The sequence below is a fragment of the Castanea sativa genome, chromosome 4 (genome assembly GCF_040712315.1).
Source record: "Castanea sativa cultivar Marrone di Chiusa Pesio chromosome 4, ASM4071231v1".
Classification (NCBI taxonomy): Eukaryota; Viridiplantae; Streptophyta; class Magnoliopsida; order Fagales; family Fagaceae; genus Castanea; species Castanea sativa.
The window spans coordinates 3,885,383-3,912,919 of record NC_134016.1 but is presented as its reverse complement, the minus strand read 5'-3'; the positions used below and the strand labels follow the sequence as shown (position 1 = coordinate 3,912,919).

At 36.2% G+C, this 27,537-nt stretch overlaps 1 pseudogene; it reads left to right on the top strand.

Annotated features, from left to right (window-relative positions):
* The first annotated feature begins 533 nt into the window (after positions 1 to 533).
* Positions 534 to 22,516, top strand: LOC142632321 (disease resistance protein RGA2-like; annotated as a pseudogene).
* The last annotated feature ends 5,021 nt before the right edge of the window (positions 22,517 to 27,537 follow it).

Here is a 27,537-nt window from a genome sequence, read left to right as displayed (position 1 = left end):
AAAGTTGCAAGGATTTCACTATTATCAGAGAGAATACAAATTACAGCTACAGACCTTTTTATCTCACCAAAACTGACTTCACACAAAGTCGCAGAAAATCTCCCATTAAAAACCACGCAACATTATTCAGGTCGGGTCGAGTCGTCAACCGAATCAAACATAAACTAGCTCCACAAAGCCCAACATACATTACTAATTTTGCAGTCTACCCAAAAACAAAGCAGAAATAGCTGCTAATTGCTAATCAAGGCTGAACAACTTTATGCCTAGTCAAAGTTTTGAGCTTTAAGCTTTGCTATTGCTACCTGTGTTACTGTATCTTGTAACCCAAAACACCCTCTAGCACATTTAATTATATTCATAGCATGGTTAAATTTATGTTGCTACAATCTCAGGTAAATTTTAACTCGTTGAAAGCTAAAGTCAATTACATCTGAGAGTAGTTGAAAGCTGGTGTCACTTGTAGATACTCACTCTTTAATTTTGTAGTGTTCAATTCTTTGGGCTGGTATTTTGGAAAACATCAAAAGCTAATGGCGATTGCATCTGGATGTGAAGCGCAGTGGTCAGTTGACAGATCATTGCTGCATGTATTTAAGACTCCAATCTGGAAAATAGGTGACCTCATCTGCTGCGACAATATAATGGGTTCTCTAGGACCTGACTTAGATACTAAAGGTATACCTTCTGTCATTGTTTCAGTTTTTTCATTGTCATATTTTACTTGTAAAAGAATAACTTGTGTTGTTTAATGTCCTTTCTTTTGTCATTCAGTTTAACCATTGACATTGGAGAATATAAAGAAATGTCTTTTGTGCGTTTTTGTGTACCTTTTTCTGTTATTGTTGTGATAGAAGAAGCTCTAATACCGATTTGTTTGTTAGCATCATATATGCATTGTTACACACACAGCCCAGCATTGCTCAAGCTGTCAATATGGATAGTCGTTATATGCAAAATTATGGGAAAGGTCCTTGGCAAGTTGTTAAATGGATCTTGAGATATATTTGTGAATGCTGATTTGGGTTTGAAGTCTAAGAGATATGAATTTGTTGAAAGACATGTATCTAGATATGTTGATTCTGACTATGTTGGTGATCTAGATAAGCTTCATTCTACCATGAAGCTAGGGGCCGACCACCAGTGAGTTGAAGGTTGACACTACAATCAACTATTGCATTGTCAACCAATGAGGCTGAATACATAGCTATGATTGAAGCTATTAAGGAGGATATTGAGAAACTAGGTTTGATTGAAGACTTGGGATTCATCAAGAGGACGATTTTGAAATTAAATATAACAAGGAGTTCTATCTGACTGACAACTTTTACATATATGTTTTTTCAGCCAAAGAGAGGGCTGCAGTGCTGTGCAACAATTAGAGAGTAGAAAAACTTCTCTTTGTTTTAGGTGAAGCCCTAAACTTCGTATTTGGGAGAGTTTTTAGGGTGTATATGGGGTTTGGGGCTTTGTGAGAGTGACTTTGTGCTAATCTCCATATTTTGTTGGTGAAATTTTCTTCTCACCATCACCCGTGGATGTAGGCTATTGCTAAACCACGTAAATCCTTGTTCATGTGGTTGTCTAACTTTCTTCTTGTTTTTTTTATTGCTATTTTTTGTTTGGCGGCCGTTCTAAAACTCATACTAGTATTCACAATCAATCCTGTGTGGGAGTGCTATCTAGAGGTCTTTTCCCACAATAGCTATTTGTGAAATAATTTGCTATATCTGTAGAATAACTATTCAACAACCATCACCATTCTCACAATCGAGTATTTCTCTTACAGTTTAATGTGGGTTATTGTTCAGTATTTCCTTACTTTATATTCAAGAGCTTCCTTTTATAATTTATAGTTCTTCATTATTTTTTTTAATCCTTATGCCATCATATGTAGGCATTGTAGTAGATTTTGGACCTACAGCCAAAGCAAGGGAGATATGGCTGGCTTCAATGAGCCATATTAACCTCGAAGGTGATTGCTTTCTTCTAACTGCAAACCAATTCTGCAAAAGGGAAGACAATTTGCTGTCACTAGTCAATGTATTTTGTATTCTAGTTACAACCTAATAACCATCTAGATCCTATCATTCAATTCTGAATGATGTGCTCCATCAATTGGTCAGGGTTTAAACTACATAGGATCACATAGAGGGATACATCCTTATGTTCTCAAGAAAATCGTATGTGCTGGAGTTAGTGTTATTATATCACCATTCGGCCGGGTCTATTCTGGCTGGACCTAATTACCAATGGGAGTCACTCTCAGCTGATTTAGATAAGAATTTATACTTGCAAGTTGTTAACCATTGGGGACTACTGGCCAAATCTGAAATGTATTGGCATCTTTTCATTAAAGATGAATTGATCCACTGTCTCTCAAATCTGAAACAATCTTATTTATTTTTTGATGTTCCAATTCTTTGAGAGAATTGTTCAAGCAAAGCTAGATTTTAGTGGCATTGGGGGTTGAGTGGGACTAAACCTTGTCATGCAGACTCTAGATATACTTAATCAATTTTTTTTTTTACAATTTTTGTGAAAGCAGAAATTCTTGATGAGTTGTAATGGTGACTTAGCTATGTAAAAAAATTGAGTTTTGGAGTTGACTTTTCCTAGTCCTCTTACGAAACAGCTTAGGCTTTGCATTTTACTTTTCTTAAGTTTAGAGGATGTACAGAGGTTGGATAGTGGCCACCATTGGTCAAACCCTAGTTCTCCTTACTATTTATGATTTGTATAGTTTGTATAGTTGCTTCCTGAAAAATTTTGTATACAAAAAAACAAACATTTTGTATAGTTGCTTCTTGGTAAACTTAATTGTTCAGAGTCTGCCCACGGGGATAGATTAGCTTGTACAGTTCTTGAATATGTTTTTTTTTTTGTTTTTTTTTTGTTTGAGGGGGCAGTTCTTGGATATGTTAGTCCTGAAATTTTTGCAACTGGATGGATGAATTTAAATATGTAGACGAAAATGATGCTGTATTTTTCCAGCGGACTAAGCAAATATGAATTTTGGCTTTTTTAGGTTTCTTTTAATGAGGCAATCTTATTTGTATTTTTAGAAACTTTTGGAAGTTGAATGTAAGGAATGATTTAAGGCAGTAGCGATACTGTATCCATATGCCTTGGTGTGAGCATATTACAAACATTTACATCATCTATTCTATGAAGGTGATGATAGAACCCTAGATGTATTTGCTGATGCCAAAATACATGTAGCACCAATACTCCAAAATGGAAAATAATCTTCTACTTTGCCAATAAACAATAGAGATAATCTTTGTCGGGGGCGAAAAAGTTTTCTTTCTGACAAATGAGATTTATATTGGGTCGGGGCCTAAACTGAAACTCGACGATGGGCTTGATGCACGGCCCAAAGGCTATCGGCGAAGATCCAAATAATTTACTGTATTTTTATGCCTTAGGCCTAGGTTTGGACTTACAAGAGTGGCCCATAAACAATCTCTACAGCGGACATGTCAGTGTGGTTAAAAAGCATACTATAAGAAATAGCCCAGCAATAGAAGGTTTCTGCAGAAAGTAACCCAGCCGTAAAGTGTTTCCGCAGAAAATGACCCAGCTGTAATATGCTTCTACAGTAAAGAGTTACCCAGTTGCAAAGTATCTCTGCAGAAAATGACCCAGCCATGATATGTTTCTGCAGAAAAGAGTTACCCAGCTGCGGAGTGCTTCTGCAGAAAATGACCTAGCCGTGATATCTGCGGAAAAGGGTTACCCAGCTGCAAAGTGCTTCTGCAGAAAATGACCCAGTCGTGACATGTTTCTGTAGAAAAGAGTTACTCAGCAGTACAGTAAAATAAACTTTAAATATTTCACAGATTAAGAGGAAACATCAGAATCATCATCCATTAGCTCTAGGGAAGAGTCTTCTAATACAATAATATGAGGGGAAAAAATTCTATGGTAACAATTATATCATAACCATGAATAGATAAATATCATGGGTTCCATGATAGCAAATAATGAGGAAAGCTTAGTGTGAGATGAAGGGAGAGAGAGAGATCCCAGCTAGTGCAGCAAGATCATTATGGTGCCAAAGCATGCTCTTGGATGTAGTATATATAATGAGTAGAGAGAGCCATTTGTGGGTAGCATGGGCAGTGAGTGAGAGTGTATAGTAGGGCTGCCGGAACTTTCTGCTAGTGAGGAGCTGTATGTTTTTAACTAGAGGTAAGAGAGGTTTTTTTGAGCTAGGAGTGAGGGAACTCAGTTTCCATGCTTGAGAATGAGAGTCTTGTGACTTAGAACTTTGTTGGGATTTTGAGAAGCTGAAACAAAAGGGTTTTTGTGAGAGCTTTTCTTTGTGGGTGTGTTTCTTAGTACGTTCTTGTCCCCCCCCCCCTTGAGGCATTAATGGAGGGCTCAATTTATAGTTGAGATTTAAGGGGCAATTGGCAAATAACTTTTGCTAAATCTTCCCCAATTTTCATAAAATCCTTAGGGATTCATTCTTAGAGTGTTAGCTAAAAATGGTAAGCTTAACCTTTTGGAAGACTCTTGCTGTTTTTGGGTAATATCAGCCTGGATTCTAACTTAGCATTAATGTTGATTAGTCTTGGCTGATGGAGTTAGAGCATACATTAAGCTAATGACCTTGACTGTGCTGCTTGCTAGATTCAAAGCTCCCAAAGGCAGGTTGCATCACCCCAAGCCACATTTCCCTTGGTGCCCTCCAAACCACATTTCCCTAAGTTTTCCCATAAGGGGTTCATGTACTTGGTCCATGAACCAAAAAATACATATTTTTTTAGCATGAAAATGAGTTGATTTCAGTTTGCTTCAGGAGCTTTAATGGCCTAGTCATGGCTACCTTTGATGCTTGACCGAATGGGTTGGAGGAGAAAGAGGAGATGGCTGGCTGAAGTGCTTTCAACTTCTGGTCAAGTCTTTTCAGCCTTATGTCAAGTCTATTTCAACTTTATGTCACATAATAAATGATAATATTTCAGCTTGTGGAGGAAGGGTTCAACCCCTAATGGACATGTGTCCTGTTTTGACCTGATAAGACAAGCTCAAACCTGACAGCAGTGGGCCCCAGCTGTTTGACTTGTGTTGGATTTTGGCTGATCAGCTCACGTGAGCTTCAGCTGCTGGGACTTGAGTTTGGGCTGGGCTGGGCTAGTTCAGCTGGGCCTTATGTTTGAGCTACTTTGGGCCTAATTATTCCTACAAAATGAGGAATTTTGCCATGGATGATATTCATGGGCTTTTATAAACTTTGCAAGAGAAGTATTCCTTGAAGGATGAATACTAATATTTCCCATGAGTAAGAGATTTGGTATATGTGAAATAATTGTTAAGATAATATTTAAGTTTAGTAAGCATGTGCCAAAAATAGTATTTGGGCTTTTAGAAATAGTGGCAAAAACAATATTGGGCTTTAGGAAATAGTTGCCAAATAATATTGGGCTTTATGAAATAGTTGCCAAAATGACATTGGGCTTTTATGAAATAGTTGCCAAATAATATTGGGTTTTATGAAATAGTTGCCAAATTAGTATTAGGCTTTTACAAATAGTTTGTCAAATTAATATTTGGGCTTTGTAAAATAGTGCCAAATTAGTATTTGGGCTTTTAGAAATAGTTTGAGATTTTGTAAAGATATTGCCGTGTAGCAACAGACTTTGTAAGATTGCCGTGTAGCAATGGACTTAGAGGTGTCGTGTAGCAACGGACTTAGAAGGGTGCCGTGTAGCAACGGGCTTAGACGGGCCGTGTAGCAACGGGCTTAGAAGAGTGCCGTGTAGCAACGAGCTTAGTAAGGTGCCGTGTAGCAACGAGCTTAGAGGTGCCGTGTAACAACGGGCTTAGTAAGGTGTTGTGTAGCAACGGGCTTAATAAGGTGCCGTATAGTAACGGACTTAGAGGTGTTGCGTAGCAACGGACTTAGAGGTGCCGTGTAGCAACGGACTTAGAAAAGGGTTTTTTTGGGCTTTTTGAGTCTTGCCAACAAGTTAAAATGATTTTGGGCTTTTTGTGGAGGAAGCATAATTTTGTGGCCCAATGTTGGTAGCAAGGTGATGGACATTTTTGGTGAAAACCCAAGTTGGATAATATGTGGAATATAGTAGCTAGGTAGTATTCGTGAGAGGGCCAAAAGTAATTTGTAGGGCTTATATATGTAGGAAATATTTGTGGGAGCCCAATAACATGGAGAATATTTAAGTAATGTGTGAGAGATATTAATTTATGTGGGCTTCAAAATAATTCTTGGGCTTGTGTGGGTATTTTGTGAGTAGGCTAAAGAAATTAGGGCTAAAAAATTTGTACCTCAACAATCTTCTACTCCAAAATTTAACTTGAGAAACTATTGTAGAGATACAAAATCGAGTTATACAACAAACTCGAGTTTCACAAAATCGAGTTTTAAAAAAGTGGTGGATCCCTAATTATTTTGCTGCTAAATATTTCCGTCAAAGATGGTATTTGGCCATTTTTGCCGTCACTAAGGTGCAAGTTCTTTCAATTCTCAGATCTCCCCCAAATAAATCTGTTTAACACTATTGCAAGATCCAACAATAGGTTCACTAGGATGAAAAAGACACTGGTTGATTGAACCAATGTGAGCAGGGATCTTATACAAGATGCGTCTACAAGTTGTAGCACAAATGTAAACCATCCAATCTGAACTCCCGGCAGTGACTTTGCTTCCATCAGATGACCAGCTACACTTCAAAATGTTCTTCTCAAAATTGTGTTGGTGGCCCCTCCGTGAAGGACAGCAAGAATTCACAAATGAGGAGTGTTCTACCTTTTTCGTGATTTGTTTAAATGCTTTCTTGATTCAACATCCCATGCCTTCAGATTTTATGTGTAGCTTGGGTCTTGTCCATTTTAATTTTAGCTTTTCATTGGTTAGTCTTGATAAAATTGGGTTTATGTGCAATAATAGGTGATTCTCGTGCGTCCCATGCGACTAGTTTAAATTTTAAAGTATAATTAATACTCCATGAAAGTTCACCTAAGTATTAAGCTAATTTATTCTAATTTTGTATGTGTCAATTGTCATAAGTTAGACTTCAATTCTTCCCTAATTTTCTACCGAGTTTCTCTTCAATTTTAAACTATAAGTATATTTAAAAGAACTTTGACTCTTTCAAACTAATTTTAATTATTTTTTTCTAAAATTCGTTGTTAACTCAAATATAAATTTCAATGAAAATTTTACTATACTTATGCATTTTCAGTAGATTTTTATAATAATTTTTTTAATCGTATTTGAAAAATACAATAAACATTAACAAAATTCATTGTATTGCAATAAAAAAGAAAGTTAAAAACTAAATATATTAGTAGTTCAACAAATCACAATTAAATAATTAAAATGGAATAATTACAAATAAATAATTTGCATACACTTAGATTAGGTTAGAGTAGAAATTCTATCTTGTATAAAAAAATAATAATAACAGAATTAAGCTTGGTTTGGATAGCGCTGAACGCGTCCAATGTTTAGCATTTTCCTTTTCTTTTTTTTCCCCTGCTGCCCGTTTCTACTTTTAGGGGACAAGTCATTGTGCGTGCACAGTGTGCGCACTGTTCACGTAATTTTCAGCAATTTTTTTTTTATTAAAAATGGGTCTCGTAATACTATTCACACATTTAAAAATTATTTTGTTACAGTGTTTTCAGTTTTCAGCTGTATCCAAACGGACCCTTAATACTAAATTTAGTAAGAAACTTTTGAAACCCACACACATATATAATTGTAATTAATTTTAATTGTGTCCTGGCATATATCGAGCCAGATTGGATCAACGTTTGTGTGAAGCTGTTCGCGTAAAATAATCTGCAAGCGCACAAAATCGTAACAAGTAGTAAAGTGTTTTTAGAAAACGAATGTCGAACCCACAGGGATTAACTATGTTATTGAATACCGAAATTCACTAAATTAATTACTATTTGGAAAATCGAAAATAAATGGAACGTTCTACTATCTGAATTAAATTAAACTATTTAATAAAAATAAATCTATGAATAAAAGATTAACAAAATGCAAAAATCTAAAATTGTAAAAATATGATAAGAATGGATTTAGAGCGGTTGATTTCACCTAACAAATCCCACACAATTTATTCTTCCTAATTATTAAATTCTAATAATCTCCCGTTGATGATTAAAAATTTCTTAAGTATTCAATATCTTCTCTCGAATAATATAAAAAATATCTTCAACTAACAATTTCATATCTCTATGTGAATTTAATTAATTGGAGACTCATTACGTACTTTGAATTTTCTGAAAAATCACACTAATCGCGGTAAAGTCTCTCTACTTTCGCTCAACTAATGATGTTTAATTCTAGAACTAAAGTAACAAATCACTTCTCAGTCTCATTGTAATTCAATTGATCAAACAATAATTCGTAAAGAAAATAGTAAGCATTAAGAATAAGAATTAAACACTCAATCATGGAAATATTAAAAATAAAATAACTCAGAATATAAATTGTGTGTTCATTGCTGAACTACATCAATGCTCTAGAAAATAAATTTAGTTCATAATAAAATTGAAAAGAAAACAAATAAAACTTATGTTTTTTATCTGAATTGGTTAATCAACATGAAGCTCTCGCCTTTATCCTCAGATCCTCCTCTTCATAATGACTCCCAAAACAAGTTCTTCTATACAGCGCTCCCTTTTCCTCTCAGGTTTTCCTCCTCTTTTTTTCCCTAAAGAGCCTTTAAATAGGTTAAGGAATCTCATTCCCGTTTGGAGAAAATCTCAGATTTTTAGGCTTCACTTAACCAACGATTTTCGCCCATTTAACGTCAGAATTTGGACTTTTGGTAAACTAAAAAGTTGTAGCCCTTTAAGTTAAATTTCCAGCCCAACTTGAATCATCTCAATTGGATATCTGAGCCGAAAGTTATGCCAAAAATACTACTGATGTGCAGGATGAAATCCTAATCCGAATTGGACTTGAATTTAGTGCAAATTGCGGATCTAATTAGTGGTTATTGGTGAGTAAAATAGTTATATAAGCCATAAGCCTAGATACGAACAAATAAGAATTTCATACCTCAAAAATTTGCAAAAATGTTGTAGAAACGTTTGAAACTATATTATTACGCTTAAAAGAATCAATGATAATTTTAAGGGGGGCAAAGTATACTTTTATATTAAAAAAATTTGCTAAAATTAGTGCCTATTTATATACTAATTAAAAAAAATTGGGGGTGGCTTGCCACCCTAAGTCCATATATGCCTTCGTCCCTGGGTCTCAGTGAAGTGAGCTAGTCTGAGAATATTTATGTAAAAGGACAAAACTTAGATATAGTTACTTATATACAGTTCCTTAGGTTCCTCTCTTAAAAAGCTGCCACTTGTCTAAACGTATAACTAAACAAACACTGTTAAAAGTACCGTAACTTTCTATTGTTGTATTTTTTTTCCCCTTGTCTGTGAGAAAAGAAAACCCATTGGCTTTAGATCTGATTTCTCACACACCTTCGCTTGGGTCTAACCTGGGGAGAACGATGACACGAAGGGGATTATAGAGGTGGTTGCAGCATGTAGAGGATTGGGTTCGAGTAGAGTTGTAGCAGAGTAGGTTTTGATGGGAAGGGTAGTCCCCCCCCCCCCCCTTTTTTTCTCTAATTTGTGTTTATTGGGAATGAATGGATGGATCTGCTATTACTGTTCTAATGGCTATTTGTTTCAAACTTATGAGAATTAGATTTATCCAAGCAGTACGTTGCTATGGTGGTCTTCATCTTCTTTTTTTCTTTCTTTTCTTTTTCATTATTTAAAAAATCATTTGTCTAGCATACAAAGCATGAACAAATCAATTATCTTCTAATAAAAATAATGGGATTAATGGAGAAGATCATTCCAGGCTTGTCCTTCTGAAACCAGATTTTATTTTCTGATATTGTTTGGGAGAAGTTTGAGAGATTTGCAGTCGGGTTTTCTAACACGCGCAAGAGAGAGAGAGAGAGAGAGAGAGAGAGAGAGAGAGAATGGCGTTAAAACTATGTTAGTTTAGTTATTCAACTAGATAGGTGGCAGATTTTTAAGAGGAGAACCTAAGGAACCGTATATAAGAAACTGTATTTAAGTTTTGCCTTAAATGAAAACACTCGGTCTGTAGTGGTTTTGGTTGTTCACCAACTATTGATTTTGTTGTCAAATTAAATACAAATTAATGAATGTTTATTTGAATCAGCCTTGGACAATTCACATAAATTAAGAAGATAAGTATTGTTGAATGGTGCCAGCTATATAAATATTTCTCAATATTATATTATTTTGTTCATGAGAACATGAGTCTATAAAAAATGTGAACGTATGCCTACTGCTAGGGGTGTCCACGGGTCGGGCCAAGTCAGTTTGGTCGGTTTAGAGAGTCGTCGAAATCTGCAAAAGAGTCGTCGGAATCTGCAAAAACTCAGTAGATTCGCACCGAAAATCGTCGAAATAAGCTTGAATCTTCTCGAATCTCGCCGGATCTCACCAAATATGGTCGAGATCTCGCCGAAATGAGCTTGGATCTCCTCGAATCTCGCTAGAAATGAGCTTGGATCTCCTCGAAACTCGCCGGAAATAAGCTTGGATCTCCTCGAATCTCGCTGGATTTCACCAAGAATGGTCAAGAGCTCGCCAAAATAAGCTTGGATCTCCTCGAATCTCGCCGGATCTCACCAAATATGGTCAAGATCTCACCGGATCTCCTCAAATCTGAGCTTGATCTTGCTGGAGTTGTCGGATTTGTATATTACATCGGTTGGGTCGGGTGGCTCGGGTTTGTGGGGAGGAAAACCGCTAGCCGACCCGAAGGGATCGGGTTCTGTGGGTGGCAACCCGCCTGCGGCTATCGGGTTGATCAATTCGGGTGGTGGCCGATCGGTTTCGGGCGGGTCCGGCGGGTTGAGCGGGTCACCGGGTTGTGTGGACGCCCCTACCTACTGCAATGCCCATATTCGAAAAGGATATCCATCTACAAAAAAAGAGACAAACCCACTAACTTAATTAAGTTGTGCAAATTGACATCTCTTGCAACTTGCATAATTAATGGTGGCCATTAAACAAATTAAAAAGCTATATAAAATGTGTATGTATGACTGTATGAGCAATATTATCTCTTTATAATATCTGTGCATGGGCCATTAAACAAAAAAGTTATATTGATGATGTTGACGCAGAAGGGCACAGGTAGATGGTGGAATGTTATTCTATATATTCCCGTTGCCTTGGACAAATTACATATAGAAGTTAGAGATGTTTTTTTTTTGAGAATCAGAAGTTAGAGATGTTGATGCGCAATTCACATGACAGTGGTGGCCAGCTATTTCTATATTATATATTGCTTCATTGACCATATAGTTATTGATGCTAGTCTTTAGCGTACTGATACCTCTATAGTTTCCAAATCTTTTGTTTAATCTCCACGAAATTATAAATTAATAAGGCTATTGTGGGATTCTAAATCTAAATATGATAACACAATGTCTCCTCGTTTACCACATTAAACTCCAATATCTCTTTTCACTAAATTTTCCAACTTATTATTCATTAAAAATATTAAAATAAAAATTTAAAATTAAAATGCTCCATCAATTGCTTCTTGGAAAGTTTTGATGTTCATAGTATGTCCAGGGGATAGATTAGCTTGTACAGTTTATGAATACGTTAGTAATTAATGAAATTTTTGCAAATGGAGCGATTAACTTTCATATATAGACTAAAATGCTACTGTATTTTCTAGCCTTCATCTTTTTGGATTTTGGCCTTTCGTAGGTTTCTTTTAGGCGAAAAATCCATTTTAGTTCCAACATTTTCACGCGATTCCCACTTTGGTCCCTAACTTTTTTTTCCACCGCTTTTAGTCCCTAAAATCAAAAAAGCGATCTCATTTTTATCCCTACCATCAGTGCCCTAATGGCAAAGTCCTAGGTGGCAAACGGAACACCCTATTAGCTATGTGGCAATTAAAATATTATTAAAAAATATTATTTGACATTTTTATATGCCACGTCAGCATTTTAATTTTTATTTAAAAGCCATGTTAGAAAATTTAAACCAAAAAAGAAAATAAATTAAAAAACAAAATTAAATCTAATTAAAAAACGGTTTCAAAAAAAAAAATCTAATTAAAAGATCAAAACAAATTCTCTTCTCCTTTCTCTCTCTGAGCTATGGTCTTTCTTTTCTTCTCTTACTGGTGGTGGTGGTGGAGTCATCCCACGATGAGGAGAGGAATGAGTAGCGGCGAACGGATCGAGTTGCAGTCAACGGATGGACCTCAGTTTGCGTTGGAGGGAGCCGATTGGGTTGGAGGTTGGGTGAAGAGAGAGATCGTAGATTTAGGTTTGCTTACCCAAACAAAAATCTCTAAACCTCTCTTTCTTAGATCAAAATCTCTCTCTCTCTCTTTTATCTTTCTAAAGCTCTAAAGCTCTAAAATCTCTCTCTCTCTCTTTTATCTTTCTAAAGCTCTAAAGCTCTAAAATCTCTCTCTTAGATTGTGGATTTGGATGAGGCGATTGTTGAAGAGAGAAACGGAGGCATTGTTGGAGCGTTTCCTGGTTGAAGAGAGCAACGGAAGGCTGTGATTGAGAGACGATGGGCACGGGTGTGGGCATTGAGGTCGAAGCTGCAGATGATATTTGGTGATGGAGTTGAGGTTGTTGCTCCTGGGAAGGAGGTGGTGGTCAAAAATTTGAGAGATCGGAACTTATGAAAGACTTGATGACCGATGTGTCGTTGTCTTGTTCTGGGTTTTTTTGTTTTTTTGTTTTTTTCAAGAGGATGTGGATTTTTTTTTGATTTTATGGGTTTTTTGTGTGTTTGTTTCCCAAGAAAATTTCTGGGTTTATGGGTTTGCTAGGGATTGGGTTAGTTACTGTGTTTATGGGTTTGTTTCTTGGATTTATTTTTTGTTTTTCTGGATTTGATGGAGATTGGGTTTGGTTGCTGGATTTGGATTTGGAGTTTGCTAGAGATTGGTTTGGTTGCTTCTTGGGTTTGGGAAGAACATGAAGAAAATTTCCTGTTAGTATTTAATTTAATTTAATTTTTTCTTCTTTTTTTGTTTGTGTTCTTCTGATATGGGTTTGGGTTCTTGGTTGTTGGGTTTGGGCTGTGAAGAATACAAAGAACAAGTTGAAGAACATGAATATTAAGAATAGAAAATTTTAAATAAAATTTTAATTTAATTAGATTTAAGGTTTTTCTTTAAATTTTTTTTTTTAAATTTTCTGATGTGGCTTTTAAAAAAAATTAAGATGCTAACATGGCATAAAAAAATGTCAAATAATATTTTAAATGTCACATCAGCGCCACGTCAGCTAATAGGGTGTTTCATCTGCCACCTAGGACTTTGCTGTTAGGGCACTGACGGTAGGGACAAAAAAGAGATCGTTTTTTTTTTTTTTTTTTAGGGACTAAAAGCGGTGGAAAAAAAGTTAGGGACCAAAGTGGGAATCATGTGAAAATGTAGGGACTAAAATGGGTTTTTCGCCTTTCTTTTAACACGAAAGTCTTATGTTCCTGTTATTGAGGTACAAATTTTTGGGCCCTAATTTCTTTAGCCCACTCACAAAAATACCCACACAAGCCCAAGAATTATTTTGAAGCCCACAAAAATACCTCTAAACCTGTTGCTACACAGCATCTCTAAGCTCGTTGCTACATGGCACCTTACAAAACCCATTGCTACATGGCACCTTATTAAGCCCGTAAGCCTGTTACTACACGGCACCTTACAAAACTCGTTGCTACACGGCACCTCTAAGCCCGTTACTACACGGCACCTCTAAGCCCGTTACTACACGGCACCTCTAAGCCCGTTGCTACACGGTACCTTATTAAGCCCGTTGCTACATGACACCTCTAAATCTGTTGTTAGACGGCACCTTTACTAAGCCCGTTGCTACATGGCACCTCTAAGCTCGTTGCTACACGGCATCTTTAAGTTCGTTACTACACGGAAATATCTTTACAAAATCTCAAACTATTTTAACAAAGCTCAAACACTAATTTGGCAAACTATTTTACAAAAGCCTAAATACTAATTTGGCACTATTTTACAAAGCCCAAATACTAATTTGGCACTATTTTGCAAAAGCCTAAATACCAATTTGGCAAACTATTTTACAAAAGCTCAAATACTAATTTGGCACTATTTTACAAAAGCCCAAATACTAATTTGGAAAACTATTTTACAAAAGCCCAAATAATAATTTGGCACTAGGCCCAAATATTAATTTGGCAACTATTTTACAAAACCCAAATACTAATTTGGCACTATTTTATAAAGCCCAAATATTAATTTGGCACTATTCAACAAAGCCCAAATACTATTTTGGCAACTATTTCTAAAAGCCCAATATTATTTTGGATTTATTTCTAAAAACCCAATATTATTTTGGCAACTATTTCTAAAAGCCCAATGTCATTTTCGCAACTATTTCTAAAAGCCCAATATTATTTTGGCACCATTTCATAAAGCCCAAATATTATTTTGGCATTATTTCTAAAAACTCAATATTATTTTGGCTCTATTTCATAAAGCCCAAATATTATTTTGACACTGTGGGGAGTAAAAGGACCCAAATGGGCATATGGGCCTTTGGACTGTAGCATGAAGGGCCGACCTGCTCCAGAATTAAACTCTACTAATCGGCCCATATGCCGAGGTTCCGAGGATACAACCGAGGGTGAATTCCTCCTCGGACCGATCCAAGAGAACTCAAGATTTCATTATGAAGGTCAAGGCACAACTCTGGAAAGACTAATGGTTAAAGGGGGACACCCTGAACCTTCTAGATGCACCAGTGCTAAAGAAAATATCAAGGGCAAAGGCTGCCACCTCCGCATTAAAGGCACTGCACCTACCTCCCTGGCCGCATTAATGGGGAAGTGACTCCTAAACCGTAGGGCTGAAACTTCTAGTCACTGTCCAAAAAGTGGCACGAAAAGGAAGTATTTAAGGGGGGGGGGAAACTAAGAAAGGAAAAAAAAATGGTAATCTTTAAGGAAGAAAGAGAAATAATAAAGAAGTAGTCCTCGGCTCAAGTCCGAGGAGATCCATTTGCAATTATCATTCGTTATTTACCTGTATTTATTTATAAAAGCCTGTTATCAAGCTCCCAGTACTTCTAACCTAGGTTTCAAGCCCACACTTTACAAATTTTATTGTTTAAGGCTCATTGGGCCTGAGCCCGTGATTGTCTTTGGGTCCAGGTGCAATTGTGTACTTACAGACATTATTTCTAAAATTCCAAATATTATTTTGGCACTATTTCTAAAAGCCCAATATTATTTTGGCACTATTTCTAAAAACCCAATATCATTTTGGTAACTATTTCTAAAACCCAATTTTATTTTGGCAACTATTTCTAAAAGCCCAATATTATTTTGGCACTATTTCATAAAGTCCAAATATTATTTTGGCACTATCTCTAAAAGCCCAATATCATTTTGGCACTACTTCATAAAGTCCAAGTATTATTTTGGCAACTATTTTATAAAGCCCAAATGCTATTTTGGCACATATTTACATAACTCAAAATATTATCTTAATACTTATTTCAAATATACTAAATCTCTTACTCATGGGAAATATAAATACTTATCTTTCAAGAAATACTTATCTTTCAAGAAATACTTCTCTTACAAAACTTATAAAAGCCCATGTATATCATCCATGGCAAAACTCTTCATTTTGTAGGGATAATCAAGCCCAAAGAAGCTCAAATATAAAGCCCAGCTAGGCCAGCCCAGCCCATACTCAAGTCCCAGCAGCTAAAGGTCACGTGATCTAATCAGCCAAAACTCAGCACAAGTCAACAGCTGAAGCCCACTGTCATCAGGTTCCAAGTTGTCCAATCGGGTCAGAACAGGACACGTGTCCATCAGAGGTTGAACCCTTCCTCCACAAGCTGAAATATCATCATTTCTCATGTGACATAAAGCTGAAGCTGACTTGACAGAAAGCTAAAGGGCTTCAGCTAGCTGTCTCTTCTTTCTCCTCTATCCCATTCGGTCAAGCATCAGAGGCAGCCATGACCAGACCATTAAACTCCTGAAACAACATGAAATCAACTCATTTTCATGCTAAAAATGTGTATTCTCTGGTTCATGGACTAAGCACATGAACCCCTAATGGGAAAACTTAGGGAAATGTGGTTTGAAGGGTACCAAGGGGATCCCAGCAAAGTTCCTAACAAAGGCTCCAAGGTTGACACTTGGCTTGGGGTGATACAACCTGTCTTAAGGAGCTCTGAATCTAGTAGCAACACAACTAAGATCATTAGCCTAATGCATGCTCTAATCCCATCAGCCAAGGCCAATCAACATTCAATGCTAAGTCAAAATTCCAGCTGTTATTTCTTACAGCAGACTTTTTGACCACGCTGACGTGTTTGCTGTAGGGATTTTTATGGGTCGTTCTTGTAAGTCTCAATCTAGGCCCAAGGCATAAAAATACGGTGAATTATTTGGACCTTCGCCGATAGCCTTTGGGCCATGCATCGAGCCCATCGTCGAGTTTCGGTTTAGGCTCCGACGCAACATAAATCTCATTTGTTGGAAAGAAAACATTTTCACCCCCGATGCTTGTTTTGGTCAAGAGTGAAGAAGTGATTACTATTTTAAAACCGTAGAGAAGATGTATAATTGTATTGGAGTAATGTTGCGGCTATAAGCTATTTTACAACATTTTTGGCTAAATTTTTAACAGTTTTCATTAAGGCTCATTATTAACATCACTTTTCTTCTCAAAAAAAAAAAAAAAAATTATTAACATCACTTTTTTATTAACCAATAACCACTCACCATATTAATAATTTGTAAAAAAGTTTGTATTTCTAACATTACTTATAATATAGTAGTCTTTTTTTTTTTTTTTTTTTGAGATAATAGATAGACATAATATAGTAGTCCTAAAAAGGCTAAAATCTGTAATTTCATAATAACTCCACTGCAGCTTGTAAATAATTTGATAATGGTTGTGCATTTCACGTAATTGCCTTTTTTTTTTTTTTTCTTCCCCTAAGGAAAAGGGGAGTGGCAATTGGCTTCTTTCTGTGAACTGATTTGTTTTGAGAGAGAGAGAGAGAGATGAAAGTTAAAACCACTTTCTGGCTTCAATTTTAGGTTTTGATTGGAAAAAAGGATGTGGGGGTGATGATAGAACCCTAGATGTATTTAATAATGCCAAAATACATGCAGCACCAATACTCCAAAATGGAAAATAATCTTCTACTTGGCAATAAACATACCAAAATTCAACTTGAGGAACTAGAATAGAGATACAAACTTTTCAAAGTCTTTGGAGGACACTTAAAAGAGCCAACTATTGGTTGAAAAAACAGTCAATAAGGGGCCAATATAGCCAAATACCACTATTGGCCGAAATATTTGGTAATCTATCACTGTTTTGGAAATATATATGAATGTACCGCTCTTTTGGAACTTGAGTTTGATGTGTAACTCAAGTTTTTTTAGGAACTCAAGTTCTTTAAAAAATAACCTTCAAGTTTGTCGTGTTATTTTTTATGGAACTCGAGTTCTTGGAACTCGGGTTACACGGTAAACTTGAGTTTTACAAAATCGAGTTTAAAAAAAGTGATAGATTGTTATTATTGCGCAAACAGTGATAGATCGCCAAACATTTCCGTCAAAGATAGCATTTGGCCATTTTTGCCGTCATTGAGGTGCAAGTTCTTTCGATTCTCAGATCTCCCCCAAATAAATCTGTTTATCACTACTACAAGATCCAACATTAGGCTCACTAGGATGAAAAAGACACTCATTGATTGAACCAATGTGACCAGGGATCTTATACAAGATGCGTCTAGAACTAGAAGTTGTATCCCAAATGTAAACCATCCAATCTAAACTCCCGACAATGACTTTGCTTCCATCAGATGACCAGTTACACTTCAAAATGTTCTTCTCAAAATTGTGTTGGTGGCCTTTTCCGTGAAGGTGTGAGAGATCACGCCCCTAGCTCGTTTTATAGGTGTTGGGCTAAATCCACGTGAATGGATGGAGTCGTGTTATTGCCTTTCAAAATGGAGGTTCGACTAGTTATATTTCCCTTTTAGATTAAGGGTTTTACAATGGAGTCGCCACTTATTTAATTATTGGGATAAATAAGAAAACAAAAATTGAAAAATTCCTCATTTTATTAATTTTCAATTTACACTGATCATAGGAAAATTACATGGCTTTGGTCCTAGATACAATCTAAGATAAAATACATAGCTTTATTTCCTAGTTACAATCTAAAAATTGAAAATTACAAGGATAAATATTGATCTATCAACCCTTGATCTAAGTTCGGAAGCTATGTTACAAGGTGAGAAGGTGTTAGGCACTCACCTTGCCCGGTGAAACCGATCTTTAAGACTATGGTGACCAACATTCATATCACATTATCCAATATGTTATCAATCAATTTGCATGTTGAATTTAAAGTATGTGCATGTGATAAACCCTAATTCAATTTATTAAGCATTTCATTTGGATTGAAAAATAAATTCTAGTGAATGTGTGTGGATGGTGATATCCTAGATTCAAGAATTTAAAAGAATTATTAAACAAACATATTTTTCATGTTTTTAATGTGGATTTAAGATTAAAACTAGAGTTATGCATGAATATGTGATGAACAACCAAGAACATGTGAAGAACATATAAGAACAATTTAGAACATTCAAACATATTTAAAGGAATTTAAATGATTATTACCATGCTTTAATCTTAAACTCTCATCATGACAACACAACAAACAGTTAGGGAAATGGATTATACCTTCATGCAAGATCTATATGGTGGATGAGGAGACTCTTGAGGGAGGTCCTAGGGTGGAGGAAAAGAAGAGTTAGGAGAGGAAGAGTGAGTTTCACTCAATACCTTGAGTCTCAAGAAGACTAAGATATGACAAGACCACTCAATTTCACTAGAACTCAAGAAAGAGGAAGAGAGGGGGTTTTCTGTGTGCCCTGGAATGAAGGAGATGGGGGGTTTATATAGTAGTGGTGGAGGAAATATGACTGAAAGGCCATTTAATGAGGGCTGACAAAGAATCATGAACCTAGACCTCATTTTAGCCTTGGGGAAAATCTAGTACTTTAAATGTAAAGATTGGTGGAAGTGAAGAGTAAGCCAAAATTCAGTTTTCTCATGGCTGCTGTAACAACCTGTAGAGCCAACTTCAAAAAATCATTTCTGACTCAATTCTGATTGGAATTATCTCATTCTTGTACTCAATTTGAGACCCAATATCTCTAGTTTCTGGGAAAATTAACCTCATTCACAGATTCAAAATATTATGAGAGATATCGATAAAATGGTGAGCAGAGGTCATTTGTTAAAAAATGGTTTCAACACAATTAACTTTAATAGATCCCAAATTAGTTCCTAATTAACATTAAATGGCTCCAATCACTGCCATTTCAGACTCAATTGGTTCCAAATTTATTCTAATTAAAAGATAATTGCAAAAATTACTCATTGAATAATTAATGTTTAACTAACTAATTAATTAGGTATGTGCAACCTTACTACAAAATGTAGTCTTAACCAATCAAATTATGACACATCATTAATCTCCAATTGATTATAATTATTACCAATTGGAATCAATTTTTCATAATCACATATAGTCGGATTCAATTTGTGATAGTGCACCTCGACTATTAAAACTTGATTTGATGATAACTTTCAATCTGATGGTCCGATTAGGGCGTATGACCAGTTGATTTGATCGTTACAACATCAGGATCATTTTGGCGAAATGAAATTAAGGATCTTATGACCAGAATCAAGATGCATATTTTCAAGGTGAAATTACCCTTTTACCCTTCATGTGAGGTTAAATGCGAGTTGCAAAATGAGGTGTCAATAGAAGGACAACAAGAATTCACAAATGAGGAGTGTTCTACCTTCTTCTTGATTTTTTTAAATGTTTTCTTGATTCAACATCCCATGCCTTTAGATTTTATGTGATGCTTGGGTCTTGTCCATTTGATTTTAACTTTTCATTGGTTAGTCTTGATAAAATTGGGTTTATGTGCAATAATAGGTGATTCTTGAGCATCCCATGCGACTAGTTTAAATTTTAAAGTATAATTAATACTCCATGAAAGTTCATCTAAGGATTAAGCTAATTTATTCTAATTTTGTATGTGGAGATGAGTTCAAGTTACACCTTCTTTTTACCATTAGATTTAAATAGATCTAACGGTAAAATATATGAACCCATTAGTGTTGATTATCATATCATATATTATTTTTTATTTTTTGAATTTTCATATCTGTTTTTACTCCTAAAAATTTTCACATTATCTCTCTTCTCTCATCCTCTAAGTAATGCTACAGTTACAAACTATTTTACAATATCTTTACAAACTGCTGATGTGACCAACTTTTTACTGGTTTTCATCTAAACTCATCATTAATATCACTTTTTCATTTATCAATAATCATTCATCATATCAGCAGTTTGTAAAATTTTTTGTAAAATAGTTTGTTTCTCTAGCACTATTTCTCATCCTCCTAGTCATTATAGTCATCACGAAAAGACATAATTGAGTTTATATTTTGATTTATAAAGATTTGTGTTGGAGCATTATTGTTTGTTTCAACAATTGCACGAATGACACTATGGCAACAATAGTGAAGACACTTTCTCCATGTCACCTAGAAAAACTTCTAGACGATGAATGTTGGTCCATAATCAAGAAAAAAGTATCTCTTAATGAAAGTGTTCCACGAACTCTAGATTTAATGGAAATTGGAAGGGATATTGCCAAAAAATGTGGGGGGTACCATTAGTTGGAAAAGTCCTAAGAGGGATGATGTGTCGTAAAAAAGAGAAAAATGAATGGTTAGCAATTCTAAACAATGAAATTTGGAACTCCATACATGATAGGAATGAAATTCTACCAATATTAAAATTGAGCTTCGATCGTCTTCCATTGTCTTCTCTTAAACAATGCTTTGCATATTGTTCAATTTTTCCTAAAGATTATGAGATTAACAAGGAAGAATTAATTCAGCTTTGGATGGCTGAAGGGTTCCTTCAACTATCTCAAGAAAGTAGATCGACAATGGAAAATATTGGTAACGAGCATTTTAATATCTTGTTATCAAATTCCTTATTCCAAGATGTGGAAAAGGATGTATTTGATAATATTAGGAGTTGTAAGATGCATGATTTGGTGCATGATATTGCCCTCTCAATTTCAAAATTTGAAACTTTGATTTTGGAGGAGAAATAGTACGGCGTTTATTAATCCAATCTGATGGGGAAATAATACCAAAAATTCCACTTTCAAATGACCATGTATGGAGAATGCGCACACTTGTTTCAAAAAATGCTATGTCTGGAAACATATTATCAGATTTTAAATGCTTGCAAGTTCTAAAATTATCTAGGAATCAGAAAACAGAGTTATCAGACTCAATTGGTTGTTTGGTACACTTAAGGCTTCTCCACATCTCAAATGCTTTTATCAAAGTATTACCAAACTCCATCACCAAGCTCTACAATTTGCAAACTTTAAGACTTGAAGGCTGCTATTATCTCAGAGAGCTTCCACAAGATCTAAAAAAATTGGATAACTTGAGGCATATTTATATTGATGCTTATGATAAGATCAACCGAACACCAAAAGATATGGGGAAATTGAATTGTCTACAAACTTTGTCATGTTTCATTGTGGGTCAAGATGTAGGAGAGAAGATCAAGGAATTGGGATGCTTGAATCAACTTAGTGGAGAATTAGACATTACGCATCTAGAGAATGTGAGAGATCAAGAAGAAGCTAGAAGTGCAAATTTAGCAATAAAGGAAAAAATGAACCAGTTAAGATTTCACTGGAGTCTTTATGAAAATAGAAAAGTCAACCATTGTAATGACGAAGAAGTGTTGGAAGGCCTCCGTCCTCATCAAAATTTGAAATCCATAACAATTGAAGGCTTTGGTGGAAAGAAATTCCCATCATGGATGTCGCTTTTTGACAATTTGATCCGGATAAAGTTAGGAGAGTGCAACAAATGTGAACAAGTTCCCACCCTCGGGCATCTACCCTGCCTTAAGGCTCTAGAAATATCGGCAATGGATGACGTGACATGTATTGGAGTCGAGTTTTTCGGCTCTAGAAATAATGTAGTGTTTCCGGCATTAAGAACGCTCAATTTTTGGAGTACGAAGAAACTAGTGGAGTGGAAGGATGCAGCGGAGGTGGAGGATGCACTGGAGGTGACATCAATATTGTGTCCTTGCCTTGAGGAGTTGACCATTCAATATTGTGAACAACTGAGTAGTGCCCCATGTCATTTTCCGTTTCTAGGAGAGTTGTGCTTTCTTACAGGATTACAAATTGAAGGTTGCCGCAACATCACGCTTCTGCCAGAGGGTCCATTAAGATGCTTGAAGAGATTGGAGATTGGTGGGTATTGTGAGGAGCTGGATGTTTTTCCTAGTCTCAATTTCATCCAACACTCTCACACGACGCTAATTGAGAGGGTGGGCTAAACTCAACTCTCTCCCGGGCGAAATTCAACATTTCAATGCCCTTGAAACTCTGTGGATAGAAAGTTTTGATGGAATAGAAACTTCACCTGAGTGGTTGGGCAACCTTTCTTCCCTTAAAAAAAACTCTCAATTTATCACTGCAATAACCTGATGTATCTCTTCACAACACGCCTCATCAGATTAGAAGTACTAGATACTTGGAATTGCTCCAAGTAAAAGGAAAGATGTGCAAAGGGAAGCGGGGCTGAGTGGTTGAAGATTGCCCACATTCCAATTATAACTATGTAAGTTTTCTGATACCTCAAATCCTCTTCTCATATACTCTCCTTTGAATGAACAAATTATATATATTATTATTCATAGCCAACCCTAATTTCTTTATTCCTCTTTCACTTTCCCAAATAGACTATGATCAAGAGATTAAAGTTTTCAGCATCTCCAATCACAGAAAAAATGGCCCAACATTGCCCGTATTCCAATTATACAGAACTAATGGGGTAATTCAATCTAAACCTTATCTCCTCTTCTTTTCTAGTAAACATTTTTTTTAATGAACCAGATATAAAATTATGTGCTTGTAGGTTATTTCGTGATTTCTCTTTTTCCCAAGGCATTTTCTTTTTTTCTTTTCCAACATAACAGAATGCTGTAGAGTTGTAGTTCACATAACAATCAGTCTTAGCATAGTATTATGCTATTATCAGGTCCAATGGGAGCATTACCTTGCACTATCATCATGCTTTGAATCTATCGTTGTTCCACAGTAGATCAATGGTAAAGTGGTCGCCGTTAACGGATTGGTTGTAGGTTCGAATTCTACTTGGGGAGATATGATTCATTCGCTTTGACCGTTATTGATAGGTAATCTGTTCCTGTGTCTTTGTTTCTATTGCATTCTATACATGATATCTAATCTTTAAAATCAAGATTTATAATATCTGCCACGGTAAAAAAAAATTGTGAGCGAAAAGAAAGCTAAAGACAACGTCTTTCTAGCTAGACCTTGTGAAAGCAGCAAGCGTAGTGTGTGTGTGTATATATATATATATATATATCCATGGGTGGTACTCTGTATTTTCTATTCTTCTTGCAGTGACCTAGTAATATTCAAATTGGTCAAACTTTGACACCTAATAATATTCTTAGGTGAAGGTATCATATTTGGATGATCTTAAAGCTTTGCTAGACTGGTGGGGAAACTTTTCCTTTCCTGAAGACCTGAATTTTAGGGAACAAGATGGCTAATTTCTGGAGCAAATTATGGAAGAAGTGCAATCCATGCCAATAGAGATGCTCTCTGTTGTTAGCTAAGTGGAAGGTCTGCCAAAGTGGTTGGAAATTTATTAGAATTTACTACCATCTAATGCTCACTTTACAAGAAAAGCTGAATATTTCGTACTGTTTGCTGCCAGAGAGGTTAAATAGCTGGACTTTGTAATGCCAGGGTGAGTTTCCTCCAATCTCATGTTCTTCTCTTCTGATGTGTTCCTCTTAAATAAACGTAGCCTTCAGATTTCTCTATTTTATGTGCTTACTAGATTTCTTGAATTTATAAAAACTGTGATTAAAATGAAATAGAACAGTATGGCTTTGTCTGTGAAGATAATTGAACTTAATAAGTCGGGCACCATCCTTTATCTCTAATATCCCACCTTAAATTCATTCTACTTTATTAGGTTCAAATTTTGTGGCAAATTGATGGCAATCAGAGCTTGTGGACCCTGCACATGTTATGATTGTCATTGAAGTTGGATGCTTGAAGGTTTTATTAATCTATCTTTTTCTATGCTGCTCTTTATTATTATTATTATTATTATTATTATTATTATTATTATTATGCATCTTCTATGTATTTGAATGAACATGCTGGAAAATTTTCTCTTTTACAAGTTTAAGACTATAGATTAGCTCAATGATTGATATTGGGTAAACTGTGATGAATGTTTTATATCTACTTTTGGTTTATGTGTAGCTGTTTTGTTGTTTTCATTAGACGGTGAATCCGCGTCACTGTTGTAGTATAATGCCTAGCATGTGAGGACCATAGGATTTCCGTTGGACAAGGCTAAATGCTTAGGGATTTATGCTTACTTCAAGTCTCTGCCTCATCTACTTTAACGCACTGCACCATAATATTTAAAAGTCAACAAAAAATTATTTTTTTTGATAGGTAATAACAGTTTCATTGAAAAGAGTACAAATCAATCAAATAGAGAGACTAACAGAATTAAGAAAGTCAAGCAAAGAAAGACAATGTGTAAACCCTCAAATCCGGGACCACTCAAACAAAGTCCTAAGAAGCAAAGACTTCACGCAGTCTACAAGTCTCTCAGTTTCTTCAAAAGTACGAGTATTGCGTTCCTTTCAAACTAACTACATAAGACACGCTGGAATCATATTCCACACTTTTGAAGTGTGCCTCCCCAACCAATTCCACCATGCAGTAAGAAGAGAAACAGCATTCTTCGGTATCACCCACTGAACCCCAAACAAACAAAAGACTTCACTCCACAAGGTGTAAGCATACTTACAATGGATCAATAAATGATCCACAATTTCCTCTTCACATCGACACAGGCAGCACCAATTCACAAGAGGTATCTTCTTCTTAACAAGGTTGTCTATAGTAAGAATCCCACCCCTAGCAGCTGTCCATAAGAAGCAAGCCACCCTTTTAGGTATCTTAACACACCAAATGCTCTTCCAAGGAAAAGACACAGATGAGGCCACTAGCAATGAAGTATAAAAACAGCGTACGTAAAAAATACCACTACGATTCAATTGCTATATTATGGTATCATCACCCCCCCCTTGGTAATTTGGAGGAGATATGCGCAAAAAAATCATAAAAGATTCCTGTCTCCCAGTCTTGAAATGCACGACGAAAACGTAAGTTCTAGCTCCTACCACCCCCATCCGGAGCATAATCAACCATTTCAGAAATCATAGCTTCTGCGTTCCTAGCAATAGCAAACAGTGCCAGATATAAATCTTTCAAGGCAGTAGGGCTACTCCAAGGGTCATGCCAGAATCTGATACGAAAACCTTCACCCGCCGCATACAACACATGACCAAAGAAACTCTCAGCCCCCTTCCTAATGTTCTTCCATATGCCACACCCATGTGTCCCTCCAACAACTCTAGTACACCATCCCCCACTGGCCTCCCCATATTTGGCTATAACCTACCTCCATAAACGTGTGACCTCATTCCCAAAATGCCAGAGCCACTTCCCAAGCAAAGCTTGGTTAAACAGCCCAAATCTCCGAATCCCCAAGCCACCATACTCCACTGGCCACACAACTTTCTCCCAAGCAACAAGTGAGAATTTAAAGACATCATTAGATCTCCCCTAAAGGAAATTCCCTTGAATTTTCTCTAATCTTTCCGCCACATGTTGTGGAATAGTGAACAAAGATAAATAATAAGTAGGAAGACTTGATAAAGTATTCTTCAATAAAGTAAGTCTACCTCCTTTTGACAAATATAACTGCTTCCAACCTGCAAGCTTTTTTTCCATCCTTTCAATGATAGGGTTCCAAATTGAGGAATCCTTATAATGTGCCCCCAAGGGCATCCCTAAATAAGACATGGGTACACAGCCTACCTTACAACATAAAATACGAGCTAAGGCATCCAAGTTCCCAACCTCACCAACCGGCACGATCTCACTCTTACCAAAATTTACTTTCAGTCCTATGATAGCTTCAAAGAAAATTAGAACCATACGAATATGTAATAATTGTTCCTTGGAAGCATCACAAAACAGAATAGTATCATCAGCAAACAAAAGATGAGAGATATGCAAACCTCCACGTGTATTGGGACTTGCTTGGAATCCATTGAGAAATCCTCCATCTTCTGTCCTTTTCAACAACCTACTCAATACCTCCATTACCAATAAGAATAGGAGTGGAGATAAGGGATCCCCTTAGCGAAGACCATGAAAGCTGCCAAAGAAACTAACTGGAGATCCATTAATAAGCACTGAAAAACGAGCAGTAGAAATACACATCTTCATCCATCGCCCCCACTTCTCCCCAAAACCCATCCTCTCCATAAGATAAAATAAGGCACTCCAATTCACATGATCATAAGCCTTCTCAATATCCAATTTAATCCCGGCACACCACTCTTCAATCTACTATCAAAGCATTCATTTGCAATAAAAATAGAGTCAAGTATCTGTCTTCCCCCAACAAAAGAATTTTGGGAGTTGGAAATAAGTTTATCCAAAACACAATGAAGTCTATGTGCCAACACCTTTGAAAGTAGCTTGTACAAACTACCCACCAAGCTGATTGGGCGAAAATCTCTAATATTGAATGCACTAAGCTTCTTGGGAATCAAACACAAGAAGGTGGCATTGAGTGATTTTTCAAAGATACAATCTTTGTGGAAGTCTGCAAAAAAAGCCAAGACCTCCTTCTCAAGAACACACCAGCATTTTTGAAAGAAAGCCATAGTAAAGCCATCTGGACCAGGAGCCTTATCACCCTTAGCCTCCCATAGGGCTGCAATGATCTCCTCCTTCTTAAACTCCCTTTCTAAAGCAATCCAATCTGTTTCATCCAAATTTGTAAACTCTAACCCATCAATAGTGAGCCTCCAAGATTCGGTCTCCTAATACAAGGACTTATAAAAACCCATCACTTGCTCTTGAATTGCAGCCTCATCCTCGTACAAAATGCCCTCAACCTTCACACCTCTCAAAGTATTTGTATGTCTATGAGAATTAGCAAGCTTATGAAAAAATCTAGTATTATTATCCCCTTCTTTTAAGTACAATGCCTTTGATTTCTGCCTCCAAGAAATCTACTCCAAAGAGGCTAAATATGCAATATTAGCCTTTATCTCAGCCCTTCTTGACAAAGTTTGCATCCCTTCTCTCAAATCTAGGTCCAGAAGCTCAGATAGCAAATATTTTTTCTTAAAAGCCACATCCCCAAAAACGTGTTTATTCCAATGCTTCAAGTCTCCTTGAAGAGCCTTCAATTTACAAGCTAGAACATAACTAGGAG